This window comes from Panthera uncia, unplaced genomic scaffold (assembly GCF_023721935.1).
Source record: "Panthera uncia isolate 11264 unplaced genomic scaffold, Puncia_PCG_1.0 HiC_scaffold_1660, whole genome shotgun sequence".
Classification (NCBI taxonomy): Eukaryota; Metazoa; Chordata; class Mammalia; order Carnivora; family Felidae; genus Panthera; species Panthera uncia.
Window position 1 is genome coordinate 1 of NW_026058317.1, and position 24334 is coordinate 24334.

At 38.8% G+C, this 24334-nt stretch overlaps 1 long non-coding RNA gene and 1 other non-coding gene across 2 annotated transcripts; one reads left to right on the plus strand and one right to left on the minus strand.

Moving 5' to 3' along the window:
* Positions 1-7062: 7062 nt before the first annotated feature.
* LOC125917292 (uncharacterized) lies at positions 7063-21371 on the plus strand. Its single transcript, XR_007456139.1, has 3 exons — positions 7063-7147; positions 17418-17504; positions 21285-21371. It is a non-coding gene; the product is annotated as an uncharacterized LOC125917292 (long non-coding RNA).
* On the minus strand, positions 12661-12764 carry LOC125917293 (U6 spliceosomal RNA). The gene has a single exon (XR_007456140.1). It is a non-coding gene; the product is annotated as a U6 spliceosomal RNA (small nuclear RNA).
* Positions 21372-24334: the final 2963 nt, after the last annotated feature.

The following is a 24334-nucleotide window of genomic DNA, read 5'->3' on the forward strand; positions in this document are numbered from 1 at the left end:
CCTTAAAAAAAAAAAAATTCAAAGCTGAGTTTGGTTACAGCACAATTATAGTATCATGGGTTAGAAAAAGCCCAGAAGTTTTGAATTCCCATTTTGATCGTCATTCATTACCTATGTGACCTTAGATAAATCACCTAATAAATCACCTTGCCCAGGGCGTAGTTATGCCTGCCCTCAGGACTTGACTCACAAGGATTAGTTGCGCTAATGGCTTTAGGAAGTGATCAGTAACTTAGGTGTCTCTCTCTGTGCAGGTGTTAGATGTCAAGAGAGGTAACACTGCAGGGAAAAGAACTTGGACTTGGACATCCAGGGTTGGAATCTCATGTGCACCAAATACTACTGATATGACTCTAACCCGTTTTATCTAAGTCTTTTTAACTTTTTTGAGATGTATACCTGAAATACATGTAAATTATAAGGATTCAGTATTTGTATATATCACAAAGTGACCACCATGATATCCAGTTAACATCCGTCAACACAAATAGTTATAATTTCTTGTGATGAGAACTTTTAAGATTTCTCTTAGCAACTTTCGAATCTACAATATAGTATTAACTATAGGTGCTGTGCATCACATTCCTAGGACTTGTTTTTTATAACTGGAAATTTGTACCTTTTGACCACCTTCACCTGTTTTTCCCACCCTGCATCCCCTGCCTCTGGTAAGCACCAATCTGTTCTGTATCTGAGGTTTGTTCTTTTTAGAGCTCACATGTAAGTGAGATCATACAATATTTATCTTTCTTGGTCAGATTTATCTTAGTATAGTAGAATGCCCCTGGGTCTATCCATATTGTTGCAAATAGTGCCATTTCTAGCCTTTGTTTTTTAGTTTGTTAAAAGAGGGGGAAGGTAATATCTCTTACTTAGAATTGCTGGAGGGATTAAAGGAGCTAATATGTGAAAGTACCTGGTGCACATAATGGTTCTTGGACCTTTACTTTGATTTTATTTTTCTATTCTTCCAGACCTATCTTCTCCGTTCCTTCACTTTGCCACTACTTTACTGGAAGTGGGAGCCAGTATTCAAACTGTGTACAGCTAAGAGGGATGAGCAAGTGCCCCAGTTCATGACTGTAATTGAAGGATTATTTGAGTTTTAGAAGTTATTTGATTATCACATAACCTATTTTGGAGGAGCCATGTAGCATAAGACCTTGAGAGCTTTGTGGAAGAGTTTTGAATAAGAATATTGTCACTGGCTTGGCTAAAGCTACTCTCATCTATTCAAGCACTCAGTAAATGGGTAATTCCCCCCCCCCCGCCCCCATAATTATTTTGTTCCTAGTTTCCGGTTGTATGTATGTATTTAGTTATTTAGTTGGAAAGTGTGTGTGTGAGTGTGGGGGAGGGGAAGAGAGAATCCCAGACAGACTGCACTGTTGGAGCCTGAAGTGGGTCTTGCTCTCCCAAACCAGGAGACCCATGACGTGAGCCAAAACCAAGAATCAATTGCTTAACTGACTGAGCCACCCATATATGCCCCTATATATTTTTTTAATGTTTATTTTATTTATTTTTGAGAGCATGAGAGAGTGCACAATCAGGGGAGGGGCGGGGTGGGGGGAGAATCCCAAACAGGGATTGGGAGCCCTGATCCAGGGCTCCATCCCACAAACTGTGAGATCCTGACTTGAGATGAAACCAAGAGTTGGATGCTTAACCAGTTGAGCCACCAAGGCACCCCTCAGGTTGTTTTTAATTCCTGCTATTTAAAAACATTTTTTAAAATGTTTATTTTTGAGAGAGAGAGAGAGAGGAAAAAAGAGAAAGAAAGGATGCGAGCAGGGGAGGGGCAGAGAGAGAGAGAGAGAGAGGGACACAAAGAACCTGAAGCTGGCTTCAGGCTCTGAGCTGTCAGCACGGAGCTAGATGAGGGGCCTTAAATCCACGAACCTCGGGGTCATGACCTGAGCCAAAGTTAGACGCCTAACTTACTGAGCTACCCAGGTACCCCTAATTCCTGCTATTTTAAGGGTAATCAGATAGAGGTAAAATAATCTTTTATTGAGGAAAAAGTCTGAGACTTAGATCATGAGAACAGCCCAGATAAAAACCATAGTCATAAAGGAAACAATCCAAGCAGTGTTCTTATGTGTAAAGATGAAGTATTAACTCCTGATGAAAGTATGGTTTAGTTGGGGTGCCTGGCTTGGCCTGGTTCATAGAGCATGCTAATCTTGATCTCAGAGTTAGGAGTTCAAGCTCTGTGTTTACTGTAGAGATTACTTAAGGAAACAACAGCAGCAAAAAGTGTGGTTTAGTTACTAGATTTGTCATTATGTGCTTTTTATTTTCTGTAATAACATGGATATTTCTAGAAAACCTGTAGAAAGTTAGATTTTTGGTAGATTGAGATGTAGGAAAGTAGTATTAAAATAGTAATACTGCTATTTTAGAAAACCTCAAGAGGTAAAGATTCCAGTTGCTTGTACTTAAAATCATATTCACAAATAATCTAATGCCAGCTACACAAGCCTATAATTTCTTCCAGAGAACTTTGGAACATGTGGAATCTTTGACCAACTCAGTTCCTGTTTAAGGAAAGTATTAAACAAAAGAAAGTTGGAAATGGACTTCCTTGATTTAAAAAAAAAAAAAAAATGCACTTGATATGTTTTTGGAGAAATTTGTGACCTGTTTGTGGGCCAGAATAATTTTTGAAACAACAATGACAAGCTATTTATTAACAAGGGACATTATAAAGTATATAATGGAGAGAAAAGGCAATATTAATCTATATTAGTGACTCTATAGTCGTTCAGACTTATCTTGGCTATATTGAGTTTTAAGGGTGAATAATCATAACCACATGATAACCAGAAGATAGCAATTCAAATACAGTGCATGGTAAGAATACTGTCCATGAGTTATTTATTTTTGAGAGCACGCAAGCAAGGGAGGGAGGGGCAGACAGACACACACACACACACACACACACACACACACACACACACACACAATTTGAAGCACGCTCCAGGCTCCAAGATGTCATCACAGAGCCCAATGAGGGCTCAAACCCATGAACTGTGAGATCATGACCTGAGCTGAAGTTGGATGCTTAACCAACTGGGCTACCCTTGTGCCCCCTCTTATTTTATTTATTTATTTATTTATTTATTTATTTTAATATTTGTTTTTGAGAGAAAAACAGCATGAGTGGGTGGGGGGAGGGGCAGAGCGAGAGAAGAAAGCAGGCTCCAGGCCCTGAGCGGTCAGCACAGAGCCCAATGTGGGACTTGAACTCCAGAACCACAAGGTCGAGGTCATGACCTGGACCAAGGTCAGACACTTAATTGACTGAGCCACCCAGGTGCCCCTCCATGAGTTATTCTTTAACAACAAAGTTGAAAGATAATGTGATTTATGGGAGAAAAGGAATCCATCTGTTACATTTAAAAATCCATCTGATAACATTAAAAAGAAACAAAATCTGATCTCTTCAGGAAAACTAAGCAGCTTTCAAGCATGGGTGAAACATCACTGTTCAAGAAACCCTTACATTCCAGGAATAATAACCTCTATAAAGAGCTTTTTCGTTTAAGAAGCACTCATATATGTAAGTCTCTCAGTTTTTGCAACAAGTGTGTCAGTAGACCAACTTTACTAATGTCATGATGTGCATGAGGACCAGGGAGGTCAGATGATTTGACTGAGCTCACTGAGAGTATGGAAGTGGGACTAGATTCAAGTCTCTTACTTTTTTTTTTTTTTTTTTTTTTTAGTGTTTATTTTTGAGAGACCGCGTGTGAACCAGGGGAGGGGCAGAGAGAGGAGGAGACACAGAATTGGAAGCAGGCTCCAGGCTCTGAGCTGTCAGTACAGAGCCTGACATGAGCCTCGAACTGACAAAACAGTGGGATCATGACCTGAGCTGAAATTGGATGCTCAACTGACTGAGCCACCCAGGTGCCCCCATAAGTTTATTTTTAAGAATAATCCCTATGCCCAGTGTGGGGATTGAACTCCGGACATGGAGATCAAGAGCTGCATGCCAGGCACCCCAAATCTCTTACCTCTTAATCTGTTTTTTTTTTTTTTTTTCCTAACCATTTTAAGGATGAAATATTTCCTCTTGGAGATTTATTTTGCTGATATTGGAAGTAAGGGGAGCCACTTTTCTGTGCCTGAAATTTCTTCTTTTTAAATGTTTATTTATTGAGAGAACAAGAGTGAGCATGAGCACAAGCCGGGAAGGGGCAGAGAGAGAGAGGGGGAGAGAGAATCCCAAGCAGGCACTGTGCTGTCAGCGCACAGCCCAACATGGAGCTCAATCCCACCAACTGAGATCATGACCTGAGCTGAAGAGTTGGATGCTCAACTGACTGAGCCACTCAGGTACCCTGTGCCTGAAATTTCTGATAGAGGAGATAGGATGTGAAATTTGGATAAGGATGCATAGTATCTCAGTATATTAAACATAATTCACCAGCTTCCTGACTGAGTTTAAGGATAAATTGAGCTAGAAAGTAGAGAGAACTTTTGCTTATGTTTTATTTTAGAGAGAGTGAGAAGGGGAGGGACAGAGGGAAAGAGAATCACAAGCAGGTTCCATGCTTAGTGCAGAGCCTAACTCAGGGCTTGGGCTCACAACCCTAGGATCATGACCTGAGCAGAAATCAAGAGTTGAACTCTCAACTGACTGAGCCATGGAGGCACCCCTAGAAAGAACTTTTAAATGGAAGAAATAGAATTCCTATCTTTTGTATTTTTATATCTGGAATCTTTTTAGTTGAAAACAAAATCTAAAATGGGTTGGTGAAATTACTGGTTTGTGTAACTAAATATTTTGGGATAAGACTGTGTATCTAATAAGTTTTCAACTGCAATAATATGAAACTACTTGCTAAAATTGGCTAAAACAATTGCATAAAAAAGAGTGAGCTCCAGAGTTGGTGAACAGAGCAACTCCCCTATGTCAGGGATCTAGGTTTATTCCATCTCTTTGCTTCGCCTTTCTTGGCACTGGTTTCTTCCTCAGTAGTAAGATGGTGGTGGAAGTTCCCAGACTACCTACAGATAAGGCAGCATCCAGGGCAAGGAAAGGATGGTCTTTTACTGTATGTTTCTTAAGAGTAAAAAAATACTCTCCAGAAGATCCTTGGACATCTTCTTCCATGTCTTGTTGGCCGCGATTGGCCACATGCCTGCTCCTAAAATGCCGCTTATACTAGTTTAAATCTTATGCCTAGAATAGGGGATGTGAGTCATTTTCCTCCAAAGCACATAAGATGTATAGATACTTGAGATCTGAGTGTTGTGTGAAGAGGGGAAAAGGAAGGCACCCATGTCTTGCCTTGCCTGCAAACTTTTGGCTGCCTGGGATGCAACATTGTTCTGTAGGGGAGGAAGCACAATGAAAAAGGGTCATACCTACAGGAAATCTAATATTTGCTCTGCAGGGAAATGTGAAAAATTGAAAGAAAGGAAACAGCTTAGTAACTAGAAGTCCACTTCATGTGGGATTTCCTTTTTGGGGCTTTTCTCCTGCCCTATTACATCATCATTCTGTTTTAATGTTTTCTAACTGGTAAGTTGTTTTTTATGTTAATGGTGTTGGGATCCACTATGAACACCATTAGCAGATTCATTGTTAAAAACAGTAATAATAAAACTGTTTCTTTACTTCCCATCGTTTTGAGAAAGAAAATCAGGAAAACTGTTCACTGTGCATGTTACCTTGTCCCTCTACCCACACTATTACTGATTTTTGTCAGTGGACTAATTATACCATTGATTTCACAGAATAAAGAATAGGAACCTTTCTTAAAGGACTTTCTTTTTCCCTGTGAATAATACAGTTCTTATACTAGAGTATTTCACAAAAACTTACTAATTACAGAACTAAATATATTCTGCCCTGCCCAGGAACACAAAGGGTTAAATCAAAGGTCCACCAGTTAGCACAGCTCCCCACAGAGGAAAAGGGGAAAGGGCAGGACAGCACATGTTTCTTTGTAAGCCTTTTTTCTTTTATATCCAGTTGCCTCTTGTCCTTCTCAGTAGCTCCTTTCATATACATCTGAAATTGGTCAGAATCTTGCTGACCATGCTGGATCTTTTAGTTGTAGAACAGAGTGCTTCCAGTTCAGACACATTCTGATGTGCCTTAAAGATCCATTTAATAAGTAGTAGTTGTGCCATTCCTGAACTTCATGAGGCTTATGGATGTGAGAAGGCTTACCTTCAGTGGGAGTCAAGAATGGTATGAAACCTGGGGATCCAGGGAGAGGGTAGAAAGTGAGGACTGAAGCAAGGCTCAGGGTCTGAGGAAGTGTTGGCAACATCTGTGGCAAAATTGATAATAAAAATTAAAAAAACCTTAACTATTTTGGAATAAAACTGCTATACTGAAATGTTTTTGTGTTACATACCCAAGAAAATTAAGGGATTGGATTAGTGAGTCTGTAAGATATGTTTTAGACCTCTTTATTTTTGCACCTTGTTCAATAATTTTCTTAAGCATTCTAATGCAAGATAAATTTCCTCATTTAAAAAACTTAGCAGTTTTCAAAAATAGACTTGCCTATAATTTCATTGTGGCATACATGTCATGGCCTTGCCTTTGAGAAGACATCTTTTGATTTTAGCGTTGTAAATGGCAGGTAGTGGAGGTATTTTCAATCACTTGGAAGTTGGTGAGATGTAAACTCAGAATCTTGCTCTTGACAAATGTTGGCTTTGTGACCTTAGGCCAATTACTTTCTTTCACTAAACCTCAAATTCCTCATCTGTAATTTGGAGGGGATAAGTATTTGTAAAGTCATTGTGAGGATTTAGTGAGATAATGACCGTAAATTGTTTAATATAGAGCCTTGCCTATAGGAAATACTCCATATATATTACCCAATGTTAATGATGTAACTTCTGTCATAAATCGACTATTTCACTCAAATACCCTAATAACCAGAATGTTTTCCTGATGGAAACTGAACTATTTCTTTCTTTCTTACAGATCTTATACTGCACGTTAAACACACCTAAAGTTGATATGGAAAGACTCTTAGGATCACAGATAGGTCTTGAAGATTTTATATTTGCCCATGTGAAAGGGATCAAAAAGGAAGTAAATATAAATAAATCTGAGGATTCACTTGGTCTCACCATTACAGATAATGGTACTGGCTATGCTTTTATAAAGGTAAGTCTTAAAAAAATAACTATGTGACTTACTGGAGGGTAATATTTAAGAAAATCTACCAGGTCAAAGAAATGATCTTAATAGTCAGAACTGGCTCAGCAGGGATGGGTTGGTAAGGTTTCATTTAAACAAAATGGAGGGGGGGTTATTTCCAAATATATTTTATTTTTTTCTAATTTAATTTTTTACATATACATCCAAATTAGCATATAGTACAACAATGACTTCAGGAGAAGATTTCTTTTTTTTTTTTTTTTTTTTAATTTTTTTTTTTTTTTCAACGTTTTTTTATTTATTTTTGGGACAGAGAGAGACAGAGCATGAACGGGGGAGGGGCAGAGAGAGAGGGAGACACAGAATCGGAAACAGGCTCCAGGCTCCGAGCCATCAGCCCAGAGCCTGACGCGGGGCTCGAACTCACAGACCGCGAGATCGTGACCTGGCTGAAGTCGGACGCCCAACCGACTGCGCCACCCAGGCGCCCCTGAGAAGATTTCTTAATGCCTCTTACCCATTTAGCCTATCCCCCCTCCCACAACCCCTCCAGTAACCCTCTGTTTGTTCTCCATATTTAAGAGTCTCTTATGTTTTGTCCCCCTCCCTGTTTCTATATTCTTTTTTGCTTCCCTTCCCTTGTTGATCTGTTCTGTCTTAAAGTCCTCCTGTGAATGAAGTCATATGATTTTTGTCTTTCTGACTGACTTCGCTTAGCATAATACCCTCTAGTTCCATCCACATAGTTGCAGATAGCAAGATTTCATTCTTTTTGATTGCCATTGTATACACATACCATATCTTCTTTATCCATTCATCCATTGATGGACATTTGGGCTTTTTCCATACTTTGGCTATTGTTGATAGTGCTGCTATAAACATTGGGGTGCGTGTGTCCCTTCAAAACCGCATACCTGTATCCCTTGGATAAATGCCTAGTAATGCCATTGCTGGGTTGTAGGGTAGTTCTATTTTTAGTTTTTTGAGGAACCTCCATACTGTTTTCCAGAGTGGCTGCACCAGTTTGCATTCCCATCAGCAGTGTAAAAGAGATCCTCTTTCTCTGCATCCTCGCCAACATTTGTTGTTGCCGGAGTTGTTAATGTTAGCCATTCTGACAGGTGTGAGGTGGTCTCTCATTGTGGTTTTGATTTGTATTTCCCTGATGAGTGATGTTGAGCATTTTTTCATGTGTCTGTTGGCCATTTGGATGTCTTCTTTGGAGAAGTGTCTGTTCATGTCTTTTACTCAGTTCTTCACTAGATAATTTGTTTTTTGGGTGTGGAGTTTGATAAGTTCTTTATAGATTTTTGGATACTAACCCTTTATCTGATATGTCATTTGCAAATATGTTCTCCCATTCTGTCAGTTGCCTTTTAGTTTTGCTGATTGTTTCCTTCACTGTGTAGAAGCTTTTTATTTTGATGAGGTCCCAATAGTTCATTTTTGCTATATTAAAAAAAATTACATATATAAATTTTGAGAGAGCTCATGCAAGTGGGGTGGGACAGGGAGAAGGAGAATCCCAAGCAGGCTCCACGCTGTAGTACAGAGCCTGATGTGGGCCTTGATTCCATGAACTGTGATATCATGACCTAAGCTGAAACAAGAGTAAGATGTTCAACAGACTGAGCCATCCAGGTACCCCTCAATTTTTTTTTTTAAGTAGGCTCCATGCCCAGTGTGGAGCCCATCACTGTTTGGCTTGAACTTAAGACCAAAGACCTGAGCTGAGATCAAGTGTTGGATGTACAACCTAGTGAGCCACCTAGGTGTCCATATATATGTATGTATGTGTGTGTATGTATATATACATACATATATACATACACCTATATAATTTTAAGTAATCTCTATGCCCAATGTGGGGCTCGAACTCACGACCCAGAGACTGTGTTTCATGTTCTGCTGACTGAGCCAGCTAGGCGCTCCAACATATTTTTGACACCTTCTTACATCTTAAATAGTCTTCAGGGGTGCCTGGGTGGCTCATTGGTTAGGTGTCTGTCTCTTGATTTTTGGCTCAGGTCATGATCTCATGGTTTGTGAGTTTGAGCCCTGTGTTGGACTGTGCACTGACAGTGTGTAGCCTCCTTGGGATATTCTCTCTCTCTCTACTCCTCCCTCCCCCGTCCCCCCCAACTTATGCCACCCCAAAATAAATAAGCTTTAGAAAAGTTTGAAGAATTTTTAACTATAGAATTTATTTAAATACAAATAAAGCAATATAGAGCTGTAAAGGCAAGAGAAGGAAGTTTGAAATAGTATGAAAAACTAAGAACTGAGGTGTGGGGAAAAGAAAAGTAGACTTATCTCTTAAACAGTTCTATTAAGCAATTGTATAACAGACTTTTATTGAATGCTTATGTACTAGGCACTTGACATACATTTTCTCATTTAAGTCTCAACCATTCCATTGGTACTATGTTTCCTCTTGTTGAGGTATAACAAATTTAAAAAAAAATACTTATTTTGAGAGAGGGAGAACATACACCCACGTGAGCAGGGGAGGGGCAGAGAGAGAGAGGGAGCGAGAACATCCCAAGCAGGCTCTGCACGGTCACTGGGGAACCCAACATGGGGCTCCAATTGATGAACTGTGAGATCATGACCTGAGCCAAACTCAAGAGTCAGACACTTAACAGACTGAGCCACCCAAGCATCCCAGGGTATAACAGATTTTTAATGTTCAGCTTATTGTACTCACACCTGTTAACCATCACCCAGATCGAGGGAAACTTCATTTCCACCACTCAGAAGTCTCCCTTGTACTGTTTCCCACGCAGTATGCTTCTCCCACAAAGGTAGCCACTACTCTGACCTCTCACTACAGTTTTGCTCGTTCTTGAACCTTCTGTAAGTAGAATCCTATATTATGTACTCTGTCGTTTCTGGATTCTTCTGTTGAACATGGTGTCTGGGAGATTGACCTGTGGGTAGGTACTATTACCAACCTCTATTTTACAGATGTAGAAACAGGATAAGGGAGGTTAAGTAGCTTGCTTTAAAGTTATATAGCAGAAAAATTCAGTATTTGAATTTAAGAGCTCTGACTCCAGAGCTGGCATTCCCATCCACTTCACTAAGAATTAGTTACAAACTTCATGCAACAGAGTATGTTTCAGGTTTTTATTTTGTCCAAATCTTTTCTTTGCTGATGCACTGTCATTTAAAACAAGTCTTAGGTAAGCAACCTCCTTAACTGTAAATAGTACTTTATTTAACTCCCCACTTGATAGAATGGCTATTTTTAGCTCTGCTAAAAGATAGGACTGTGTTGAAGGTTGAGTGGGTGATCAAATGGAAAATCGTGAGTTGGGAAAGTCATGTGGGATTATCTGGGGGAAGCTCAGGACATGAGGCACATGCAGCAATGCCTTTCTAATGTCAGCAGGAAGGGCTTAGAAGTTTTGCAAACATACGTGGATTTTTTAGATCTTAACCTCTGTTCAGAGTTTGTGTTCTTTTTTTCTTGAATGTCTCCTTGAACATGTGCCTGCGTCAGTACGAGTCACTAGCCCTGGGGAGGCAGAACATGATGGCAAGGAGAAAGTGGAGCATACAGCAAACTGCTGATGTAGAATTCAACTTAAAAGAGAAATGAATACGATTAATAGGACTTCTTACAAACTGGGGTGGGGGTAATTTCAAATTCACTGTAAGATTGTAAGAATACAGAAGACTTCCATAATACCCTTTACCCATTTCTCCAATTTTTACCACTTGTCACGTTTGCTTTTTTGGTCTAATTCACACATGTGTATGTGTATATGTATACATATGTACAAATATAATTTTCAGAACCATTTGAAAAAGTGGAATGCATATATTCCCATTTAGCCTCTAGTATTTCAGAACGTAGTTATTAAGCACAGGGTTTTTTTTCCTGTATAGCTAGACAGTGCAATTGTGAAATTCAGAAAATCTAATATTGATAAAATAATTTTTTTTTTCAACGTTTTTTTTTTTATTTTTTTATTTTTTTATTTTTTGGGGACAGAGAGAGACAGAGCATGAACGGGGGAGGGGCAGAGAGAGAGGGAGACACAGAATCGGAAACAGGCTCCAGGCTCCGAGCCATCAGCCCAGAGCCTGACGCGGGGCTCGAACTCACAGACCACGAGATCGTGACCTGGCTGAAGTCGGACGCTTAACCGACTGTGCCACCCAGGCGCCCCTCTGCCGGAATCTTTCAGCTGGCTTGTGTATCCTTTGACATGTCTCTGATCATTTATTAAGCAGTTCTTCTTCTCTGGCACAACAAGATGTTCTAGGTTCATCTTTTGTCTTTTCCCAAGCCTGGAATCAACCATTTTTTCATGGGGCTCTGGTTTTGCTTTTGGTGAGGATGGATATTTCAAAGTCAAGATCTGGATGCTAGTTAGACTCCTTGGTCTAACTGGAGTGTCCTTGTTTCTGGGTCTTTTCAGTGATGGGGTTAGAAAACCTATTTTAGAAGTAAATGGACTCAAAATTATGCCTCAAATTTTAATCCTGCCCCATAGGTTTTTTTTTTTCCTTTCCTTCCCCCATTAAAAAAAAAAAAAATATATATATATAATATATATATACTTTATATATATATAATATATATATATTTTATATATATAATATATATATATATAAATAATTTTTTTTTTTTAAGTTGATTATGAGAGAGAGCATGAGTGGGGAAGGAGCAGAGACGGGGAGAGAGAATCCCAAGCAGGCTCTGCACTGTCAGTGTAGAGCCTGATGTGGGGTGCAAACCCACAAACCAGAAGATCATGATCTGAAACCAAGAGTTGATGTTCAACTGACTGAGTTGCCTGGGTGCCCCTATTAAAATACTTTTTATTTAAAAAAATTTTTTTTTTCAACGTTTTTTATTTATTTTTGGGACAGAGAGAGACAGAGCATGAACGGGGGAGGGGCAGAGAGAGAGGGAGATACAGAATCGGAAACAGGCTCCAGGCTCTGAGCCATCAGCCCAGAGCCCGACGCGGGGCTCGAACTCACGGACCACGAGATCGTGACCTGGCTAAAGTCGGACGCTTAACCGACTGCACCACCCAGGGGCCCCTAAAATACTTTTTAAAATAAAATATTTACTCATTTGCTTAGTCCTACAATATATGCAAAATAGTTTCAGGATTGCTATATCCATATTATGAAGAACCTATTAAGAGTTCAAGATTGGTATGCATGTACACACATGTACATACACAAAGTATTCTATTCAGGTTACTTGGAATGGGTTTTTTCCTGTCCCTTTCCCCATTAGGTGATGGTTATTCATTTGAAATACTATTGAATCCACTTCTCTTTGAATTGAGTTTTCTCCGCATCATGTTCTAATTTTTTCTGAAAAAATAAAATATTAAAATGATTCAAAAGTATATTAAAAGACGTTCAGGGATCTGTCACTTTCTCCTGGCCCTCTATCCCATTACTCATTTCTCCCACTCCTTATAAGTAATCATTTTCATTAATTTCTGGCTCACCCTTTCAATGTTTATTTTTGCTAAGATAAGTAGGAGAAAAAAATGAAACATTCCAAGAGTTTGTATGTCATTCTTGTGCAGGGACTGTGTTAATCTTTTCTATATAGTTCCAATTTTAGTATATATGCTAAAGTGAGTACTTGATATCCTTTCAGTAGTGGCTAGAAGTCCAAGTAGGTTAGAGTAGGACAGTGTGGTATAGATTGACAAGGGTAAGGAAGAAGGATTCCATGATCAGGGAGTGGTGATATATAGGAGCATGGACTTTAGAACTACACATGCCTGCTTTCAGTCTTAGTCCAACCACTTATTTACTTGGACAAATGATCTTTGATAAGTCATTAAGCTCCTCTGATCCTTCTCTCAAAAGGGAATATTAACACCTATTTCACAGGATTGTTGCAGGTATAAAGGAATGATCTATAAAAATCTGATACTGCTATTAAGTTATCAATTAGGAGTACTAACAAATCATCACATAATTAGATGAGCAGAGAACTGTATTTAATAGTACTACGTAGCTCTACATTTACACGGACTAAGAAGTTCACAGAGGTAAATGCCTGCCTTGAGAAACCATTCTCAGCCTAACTTTACACTTCAAGGAACTAGAAAAAGAACTAAATGAAACCCCAAGTTAGTAGATGGAAGGAAATAACAAATATTAGAGCAGAAATAGAGACTAAAAAGACAATGAAACAAAGAGCTGGTTCTTTGAAAAATAATTGACAGACCTTTAGCTAGACTCACAAAAAAGGACTCAAAATCAAATGAGAGATGTTACAGTGGAGCCATAGAAATGTAGAGGATAGTAAGAGACTGCTATGAACTATCCTATCTAACAAATTGGACAACGTAAGAAATGAGTAAATTCCTAGAAACCTACAACCTACCAAGACTGACGAAATAAAAAATCTGAACAGATGGATTCAGTCTCCTTGCTAGTCATCAAAAACTTCCCAACAAAAGCCCAGGACCAGATGGCTCCACTGGTGGATTCTACCAAGCCTTCAAAGAGAATAATTAATCCCAGTCCTTTTTAAACTCTTCCAAAAATTAGAGTGAACTCCTCCAAACTCCTTTTATGAAGCCAGAATTACCCTGATAGAAAAACCAGACAAGAATGCCCCAAGAAAAAGGCCAGTATTCCTAATAACATAAATACAAAAATCCTTAATATTAGCAAATCAAATTCAATATGTTAAAGGGATCATACATCATGGTCAAGTGGTATTTATTTCAGGGGTGATTAAACATGCATAAATCAGTGTGATATACCACATTAACAAAAGGATATAAACATTTTTTATCTCAATGGTTGAAGAAAAAACATTTGAAAGAATTCAAATGGTAAAAAAAAAAAAAAACTCAACAAAGTGGTATAGAGGGAACATACCTCAACATCATAAAGGTCCTGTAGGACAAGCTCACAGCTAACATCATCCTTAAAGGAAAAACTTTCAGTTTTTCTCCACAAAGATCAGGAACAAGGCAAGCATGCTCTCTCTTGCCACTTCTATTCAACACAATATTGGAAGTTCTAGCCAGAGCAGTTAGGCCAGTAAAAGAAATAAAAGGCATCCAAATTGGAGAGGAAAAAGTAAATGGTCACTGCTTGAAGATGATATAGAAAACCTTAAAGACTTTATCCAGAAAACTGTTAGAAGTACTACAGTAAAGTTGCAGGATACAAAATTAATACACAAAAATCTTGCACTTTTTTTTTTTTTTAATTTATTTTTGGGACAGAGAGAGACAGAGCATGAACGGGGGAGGGGCAGAGAGAGAGGGAGACACAGAATCGGAAACAGGCTCCAGGCTCTGAGCCATCAGCCCAGAGCCCGACGCGGGGCTCGAACTCACAGACCGCGAGATCGTGACCTGGCTGAAGTCGGACGCTTAACCGACTGCGCCACCCAGGCGCCCCTAAATCTTGCACTTTTATATGTGAATAATCTATCAGAAGAATCCATTCCATTTATAATTGTATCAAAAAGAATAAAATACCTGTGAGCAAATTTAACCAAGGGGAAAGACCAATAATTGAAAACTATAGGATGTAAGAAAGATACAAATGAAAAGCTATTTCATGTTCATGCCTTGGAAGAATTAATGTTGTTAAATGCTAACCAAAGCAATATTACAGAGTCAGTGTGATCCCTGTCAAAATTCCAATGGCACTTTTCACAGAAATACAATAGTGCTAAAATTCATATGAACTGTAGAAGACCTGGAATAGCTGAAGCAAGGTTGAGAAAGAACAAAGCTGGAGGCATCACACTCCCTGATTTCAAACTATATTACAAAGCTCTGGTAATTTAAAAAGTGTGGTATTGGCATAGAAACACTGATCACTATGGCAGAATACAGAGCCCAGAAATAAACTTTTGTGTATATAGTCAATTTATAATAAAGGAGCCAAGAATCTACAGTGGAGAAGGGATTCTCTTCAATAAATGGTGCTGGGAAAATTGGATAGCCATCTGCAAAAGAATGAAATTGGATCATTATCTCACATCATACACAAAAATTAATTCAGGATGGGCTAAAGACTTGAATTAAAACATGAAACCGCAGAACTCCTACAAGAAAACGTGGGGAGTAAGCTCTTTGACATAGGTTTTTGGTGATGATTTTTGAATCTGAAAACAAGCAAAAGCAAACAAGTTGGACTATATCAAACTAAAAAAAGTCTAATAAAAAATGGGCAAAAAAGCTGAATAGACATTTTTCCAAAGAAGACCTAGATGACTACCAGATACATGAAAAGATTTTTTTTTTTAATTTTTTTAATGTTTTTATTTATTTTTGAGACAGAGAGAGACGGAGCATGAGCAGGGGAGGGGGAGAGAGAGAGGGAGACACAGAATCCGAAGCAGGCTCCAGGCTCTGAGCTGTCAGCACAGAGCCCGACGCGGGGCTCGAACTCACAGACCGTGAGATCATGACCTGAGCCGAAGTCGGACACTCAACCGACTGAGCCACCCAGGCGCCCCAAGATTTTTTTTTTTTGAAGTTTGTTTTGGGAGACTGCACGCATGAGTGGGGGAGGGACAAACAGGTAGGGGAGGGAGAATCCCAAGCCAACTCTGCACTGCCAGCATGGAGCCTGGAGGGGTGCTTGAACCCACGAACTGCAAGATCATGAACTGAAACCAAGAGTTGGACGCTTAACCGACTGAGCCACACAGGTGCCCCCATGAAAAGATGTTCTAGGTTATTAATCATCAGGGAAATGCAAGTCAAAACCACAATGAGCTACCACCTCCACCTGTTAGAATGGCTATTACCAAAAAGACTAAAAATAACAAATGTTGATGAGGATGGGACGTTAAGGGAACCCTTGTAATACTGTTGATAGGAATGTAGCATGCAGTCACTATAGAAAACAATATGGAGTTTTCTTTAAAAAATTAAAAAACTACCATACAATTCAGCAATTCCACTTCTGGTATTTATCTGAAGAAAATGAAAACACTAATTTGGAAAGATAAATACACCATGCCTTTGTGTATGGTGTTCATTGCAGCTTTACAGTAGTCAAGATACAGAAGCAACCTAAGTGTCCATCAGTTGATAAATGGATAAAGATGTATGTATATATACACACAATGGAGCATTAGTATTAGCTGTATAAAAGAATTAAATCTTCCCAGTTTTGGCGGTATAGATGGACCTCAAGGGCATTATGGTAAGTGAAATGTCAGACCTATGCTGTAGGATCTATGTTGAATCTAAAACATTTATGTGATTTCTTAAATTTGAATTAAAGTATGGTGTGGTTTTCACAGGTAAAACTTCTTGGGTAAAAGACAACAGACTTAAATATTTGTGATTTTAGCATCCAAGCCTAGATTTCCCAGAACCAGAGCATATAAATAACCTTATCAGAAAATTCAGAGTATACTTAAAACTAGAAATTCCCAGAATGGTTTAGGACTGGTTGGCAAACACTTATACAGAGGGACAGATGCTAAATATTCTAGGCTTTGTCATAATTTAGGGTCATGCAGTCTGTGGGTGCAACGTCTGTTTGAAGCCCAGTTCTTTTTGTTGTGTTCTTTTCATCAGTAATCGTTGTACCTTGGTATCCTCATTTGTTAATGGAATGAGGCTTGTTGTGAGGACTAAGTGAAATAACTGTTTATAATTAAGAATGTTACATTATCATGAGCATAGTCTGAGGACAGTGTTAGGATCAGCAGCACAGATCTCAAACTTGCTGACCATGGCAGCAGGGCGTGCAGCTCAAACAACCTTGAATGTGATACCTAAGATTTTGAGGAGGGTGGGATGCTGCCCTAGAGTTCTGGTGTCTGTGATTAGCAGGTTTTATAAGTATATGCGATGAAAAAATGGAGAATAATAATTCTCTGAGGTGGCTAGGATCCTCTGAGTTTAATAATGCTGTAAATCCTATCTTTTAAAAATTTGTCTTCTCTGCTTTTTTGCAGTATCAAGATGAGATAAAACCAGATTAGACAAAGTTTTAAGTGTTACAGAGGATATTAAGTGACTCACTAAATATAAGCATGGCATTAATATCTTTTTTCCATCCTTTGTGTTCGAGTAGCATTTTTAGCAAGATTATTAATCTCTGTCATGTTATAATATGATTATCAAAGCATATATTCCAGAAACTTGTCTCAATCACTACCTCATTCTTTATTTTATGAACTTAAGAGGCTAAAGCTTAGGTAACCCACAACGTCTATAATCTGTGTCTTCCACTTCTGTATTCACCTTATGGTGTTCAGGTTTCTTACACTGATTTTCCTGTCTCTTCATCCCAGATCCTTATCTGCTACTTCTGATTATTTACCTGTGCTTTGATGTTTTTCTTGCCCACCTGGATTCTCGCCTTGCTACTTGGACTTCTGGTAACTGCCTTTCCTCCTTCTGTCTAGACACTCTTCTAGTGACTTCTGTGACTACTCCTAGGCCCAAGACAGTGTAGATTTTTGTTCCTCTGACCTTTAATTTATTAAGATTTATACATGTCTGTAAAGTTTTTCATTTAGTTAATTTTATATACTACGTATTAATAAAACTGTGACAAGTCTTAACATGTGATAGGACACTGAAATTTGTGTGTTGTTCAAAGGAAAAAAAATAGGTTCAGAAGGTATGAAGAGATAGATGAGAGTAAAATTTAAGAAGGCAATATTTATGTATAGATTTTCACACTCTCTAATGGCTTAAGAATGGGTAGATAACAGGATATTTAATAGTTTTTTTTTGTTTCTTTAGACTCTAGTCTTCTTAAAAATCTTGTTTATTTTTCTGTGACCTTTTAGAAATTCCAGTTGTACTTAGTGGTTGCTGTGGTTACTCTTCTGTTAACTTGTAATGTTAATATGGACCCCTAATAAAACAGTGTCAGATTATAAATTTCTCATTTATTTTATAATTGACTATTCGTAATGATAATGAGCTCTGAATTGGTATTATTTCACTTGCATAAAGCATATTAATAGTTACTATTATAATGAACATAGCATTGTTCTTAAAATTTGGGGGTGAAATAGAAGCCTATTGTGAATTTTGGTATATAGTAATAAAACTTAAAAATGCCCAACCTTCCCAGGTTACCCTTTTACAATTTTCTTTTTTCTAATGATAATTATAGAGATGCTGGGGTACATGAGTTTTGCTCTTAACTCTTAGATGCAATGATCATACTGTGGATTCAGAAGAAGTTATTACTCCACTTGGTAAGAGTAGGGAATGCATATGATTTTTTTTTTAAATATGAAATTTATTGCCAAATTGGTTTCCATACAACACCCAGTGCTCATCCCAACAGGTGCCCTCCTCAATGCCCATCCCCCCATCAACCCTCCCTCCCACCCCCCATCAACCCTCAGTTTATTTTCAGTCTTTGAGTCTCTTATGGTTTGCCTCCCTCCCTAACTTTTTTTCCCCCTCCCCCTCCCCCATGGTCTTCTGTCAAGTTTCTCAGGATCCACATAAGAGTGAAAACATATGGTATCTGTCTTTCTCTGTATGACTTATTTCACTTAGCATAACAGTCTCCAGTTCCATCCATGTTGCTACAAAAGGCCATATTTCATTCTTTCTCCTTGCCAAGTAGTATCCCATTGTATGTATAAACCACATCTTCTTTATCCATTCATCAGTGGATGGACATTTAGGCTCTTTCCATAATTTGGCTATTGTTGAAAGTGCTGCTATAAACATTGGGGTACAAGTGCCCCTATGCATCAGCACTCCTGTATCCCTTGGGTAAATTCCTAGCAGTGCTACTGCTGGGTCATAGGGTAGATCTATTTTTAATTTTTTGAGGAACCTCCACACTGTTTTCCGGGGTGGCTGTACCAGTTTGTATTCCCACCAACGGTGCAAGAGGGTTCCTGTTTCTCCACATCCTCTCCAGCATCTATAGTCTCCTGACTTGTTCATTTTGGCCACTCTGACTGGCGTGAGGTGATATCTGAGTGTGGTTTTGATTTGTATTTCCCTGATGAGGAGTGACATGAGCATCTTTCCATGTGCCTGTTGGCCATCTGGATGTCTTCTTTAGAGAAGTGTCTATTCATGTTTTCTGCCCATTTCTTCACTGGATTATTTGTTTTTCGGGTGTGGAGTTTAGGGAGTTCTTTATAGATTTTGGATACTAGCCCTTTGTCCGATATGTCATTTGCAAATATCTTTTCCCATTCCGTTGGTTGCCTTTTACTTTTGTTGATTGTTTCCTTTGCAGTGCAAAGATAAAAAGCTTCATGAGGTCCCAATAGTTCATTTTTGCTTTTAATTCCCTTGCGTTTGGAGATGTGTCAAGTAAGAAATCGCTGAGGCTGAGGTCAGAGAGGTTTTTTCCTGCTTTCTTCTCTAGGATTTTGATGGTTTCGTGTCTCACATTCAGGTCCTTCATCCATTTTGAGTTTATTTTTGTGAATGGTGTAAGAAAGTGGTCTAGTTTCATTCTTCTGCATGTTTCTGTCCAGTTCTCCCAGCACTATTTGTTAGAGACTGTCTTTTTTCCATTGGATATTCTTTCTTGCTTTGTCAGAGATTAGTTAGCCATACTTTTGTGGGTCCAATTCTGGAGTCTCTATTCCATTGGTCTATGTGTCTGTTCTTGTGCCAATACCAAGCTGTGTTGATGATCACAGCTTTGTTGTAGAGGCTAAAGTCTGGGATTGTGATGCCTCCCGCTTTGGTCTTCTTTTTCAATATTACTTTGGCTATTTAGGGTCTTTTGTGGTTCCATACAAATTTTAGGGTTGCTTGCTCTAGCTTCGGGAAGATTGCTGGTGCAATTTTGATTGGGATTGCATTGAATGTGTAGATGGCTTTGGGTAGTATTGACATTTTAACAATATTATTTCAATCTATGAGCACAGAATTTTTCCATTTCTTTGTATCTTCTTCAATTTCCTTCATAAGCTTTCTATAGTTTTCAGCATACAGATCTTTTACATCTTTGGTTAGGTTTATTCCTAGGTATTTTATGATTCTTGGTGCAATTGTGAATGGGATCAGTTTGTTTGTCTTTTGGTTGCTTCATTATTAGTGTATAAGAATGCAACTGGTTTCTGTACGTTAATTTTGTATCCTGTGACTTTGCTGAATTAATGTGTCAGTTCTAGCAGACTTTTGGTGGAGTCTATCAGGTTTTCCATGTAGAGTATCATGGCATCTGCAAAAAGTGAAAGCTTGACTTCATATTTGCCAATTTTGATGCCTTTGATTTCCTTTTGTTGTCTGCTGATGCTAGCACTTCCAACACTATGCTAAACAACAGTGGTGAGAGTGGACATCCCTGTAGTGTTCCTGATCTCGGGGAAAGCTCTCAGTTTTTCCCCATTGAGGATGATATTAGCTGTGGGCTTTTCATAAATGGCTTTTATGATGTTTAAGTATTTTCCTTCTATCTCGACTTTCTCAAGGGTTTTTATTAAGAAAGGATGCTGAATTTTGTCAAATGCTTTTTCTGCATCGATTGACAGGACCATATGGTTCTTATCTTTTCTTTTATTAATGTGATGTATCACATTGATTTGTGAATGTTGAACCAGACCTGCAGCCCAGGAATGAATCCCACTTGATCATGGTGAATAATTCTTTTTATATGCTGTTGAATTCGATTTGCTAGTATCTTGTTGAGAATTTTTACATCCATATTCATCAGGGATACTGGCCTATAGTTCTCTTTTTTTGCTGGGTGTCTGGTTTGGGAATCAAAGTAATGCTGGCTTCATAGAATGAGTCTGGAAGTTTTCCTTCCCTTCCTATTTTTTGGAACAGATCTTTCCAAGCTTCAATTTTTCAGTCTATGGTCTGAGGCTCTGCTAAAGGTTGTTGAAATTAAATGAGATGGCAAATGTAAAGTGCTTAGTTTAGAGCTCAGCATATGTAACAACACTTACTATAGAAGCAGGAGAGTAACACCTTAATGATTCTTAGGGGAGTAACCCAGAGGATTTGAGGAGAAGTTTCTTGGAGGAGGTATGATGACTGATGGAGCAGAATTCTGAATGAGGTATGGTGGTTGTCCTTTGTTGCCTGGTCTTTATCTTTAACTGAGCATTAAGCTGCATTGTGAATATGTCAATACGTATAATGTCTCAGGGGCATAAAAAGCAATGTTATACAGTTCCATTTTGTATTAAGTGTTATCCTTAATTTTCTTTCAGAGAATTAAAGATGGTAGCCTAATTGACTCCATTAAAACCATCTGTGTGGGGGATCATATTGAATCCATAAATGGAGAAGATATCATTGGGTGGCGTCACTATGATGTTGCTAAAAAGTTAAAGGAATTAAAAAAAGATGAACCCTTTACCTTGAAGTTAATAGAACCTAAGAAGGCATTTGGTAAGTTTGGGTGTGTGTATGTGTGTGAAGTGTTCCCTTCCCTGGCTTGTCTTTCTAAGGGTAGTGAGCACTGAGATGTGGTGCCATGTAATTTAGTATATCCATTAAGGATATAGAGAATGAGAGCACTACTTATAAGGGAAACAACTATTCAAGGAGAAAGAATTGCCTAAAAGGACATTTTCTGAAAGACCTTTGGAGTTACAAAGTCTGATGTCGAGTGACTTTGTGGCTGTTCCAGACTGTAAGAACGGCACATTGTAATACATTCATCTTGCTGAGGAGTAAAATTTTTGACTGGGCTCTCTAAGCCATAACTATTGTCCGTGGACCTTAACAGCAAAAACTTTTAGTTACACACAGAATTGGTATTTAAATAGTTATCTAGTCTATTTTAAAGACTTCCTTCAATACTTTTTCACCATTAGCATTTTGAATTTGGCAGCATGGGATGGTATGAAATTACTTCCACTTTGGTGTGACATCTGTACTTGCTTGGTTTTAGCCATGGCAGCTGTGTTCCAACTGTTCAAACCCCTAGGGCTATCTCATCTACAGGAAAATGTGCCAGCTTCTCCTGACTATCCAGCACTATTTTAATAAGCCAAATGACGGCCTCTGGTGTTCATCAGTGTTGAAATATCTTTAGCAGAATCATTCTAGGCTGCCCTTACTCATCCATGACCCCACCCAACTTCTGTTTTTCCCTTTGCTCACAGAACATAAATATTCCTTATAGTTTGCGTCTAATGGATATTTTCTCAGGGCAGTAAATAAAAATGATGGGAGAATGCAGTGGGTCTGGGGAATTACATTTCCCCTCCCTTAACAAGTAAGCGACAGATACTATCCATATGGAAGTGGAAATTCTTCTCTGCTTCCTAGCGATTCTGTGCCATTTAATAGAAATACGGTGTAGGTTATATTACTTGTGGGAGCGGGGTTACATAGATGTAAGAAAAGAATGTCTTGCACTGAGCAATGTACAGAATTAGTGAACCACTATATTGTATACCTGAAACTAATATAACACTGTATGTTAACTATACTGGAATTAAAATAACTTAAACAAACAAACATTGGGGGTGGGGGGAAAGAATCCCTTATTCCAGTGCTGCTCCTGGAAGGACCATCCTAGGAGACCATGCTATCGATACTGTGATTCTGTGTGGTGTGCAACCAAGCTTCTGAGTACACTTGTCACAGAGGAAGGCGGGCACACTCAGGTTTCTGTCCACCTCCTTGTGAACTGGCTTTGTTTGCTACCCAGTTCCCCAGATCATAACCTATAAACTGATTGGATATAAGCAGTTTGATTTTAGACTTTTCATAAATCAGTTCTTCTCTTAGTACAACTCAAGGAATATAATTTTTTCCTACATTTGTCTCTAGCACATAATCTGTTTTTCAGAATTAATCTCTATTTTTACCTATTGTCTGCATTGAAATCTTGTGGTCCCTGTATCTTTGTAGAAAGTTGCTGATATACATTAACTTGGATGCTTGGTTGATATTAGTCTTGGATGTTACAGAGGTCATTGTATTTAGCTATTATTGCTCCATGATTAGATTTTTTCCCTTTCAATACCAGAGACACATGTATAGATGGATAAACCCCCACACTGCCTTATGTGCTAGCTACTATTGAACATGCTCTCTATTGCTCCTATGAATTCCATGTACACATTTGAGGACACTGGGTAGGATTTTCCTAGCGGGGGTATATTATTTCTGTATCCCAAATTCTGGTGGTGCTGTGGTTAGGACATGTGGTTAGGACATGTAGAAATTGATTTTGGAGTAATGATAGGTTTTATTTTCCAAAGTTACTGTGGCAGCTTAACTCTACTTAAATCTGCTGATCAATATGCATTATCTCCTCTGGGTTGGTACTTGACTTTGGGCCATAGCCTGGGGGTTTTTCTCTGAGAAATAGGCCTTGCTACTCTGTCCTTCAGCCTTTAATTTTGCTGCTTTTGCCTCTGCGATAAAGGCAGTAGTAGTTGTTTCTTTTCTTTGACTTCATCCCAGTGCTTGGTGCTTTTCCCAGAAGGGAGTATACATCAAGAGGTACTTAGGGGATCTAGCTTCCCCCAGTTCTCTTGGTTCTGATCTTATTTTTTGCTGTTTCCTTCTATCCTGGATCTTATAGCATTGTCATTGATGGATTGATTCAGATTCATTGTCCTTCATGATTATCTGACTTTGTTGTCTTGGATTCCCACAGAAGAAAAGGCCACTGTAGGTGAGGCAGAACGTTCTCATCTCTGTGATCAGATAGGCTGCCTAGGCTGAAGTGAAGTCATTTCTAGGATTATACTGAAAGCTGTCGAAATAGCCATACACTCTAGTATTTTGATGTTTGCCTACCAACTTCCCTAAAGATTTATCCTGGGGAGGCATGTGGACTGGGTTCCAGAATGCAAGGAGGAAGAGTGCAGTTGGCTGCTTTGCAATGGTGTAATAAAGATGATGAATGCAACTTTCAGACATGGATGGGGGAATCCTTACACCTGCTCCCATTTTCATAGGTCCACCACATCCCACTTATGGGGGCCATTATATGTGCCAAGATTCTTTGAGAGCTACAGAATAAACACTTCCTAGTTTATTGAAAACCCATTTTGTTTGTTTTTTTTAGAAGACTATCAGGTCTCAGAAACAGGCTGTGTCAGTCAAGCCTTGGGAAGGTCGGGAGCTAAGGCCATTTCAGGGATGTTTGAACCAGGTACCTTTCATGGCACTGAATTAACTCCCTTTAGGTATTTCCTATCTTCATGTTTATCCACTGAGGATTCAGATTCCTCAGAGAGGGAGGGACACTGATTAAGTCATGTTCCATCTTGATAGTGAGGAAGGCAGTCTTACA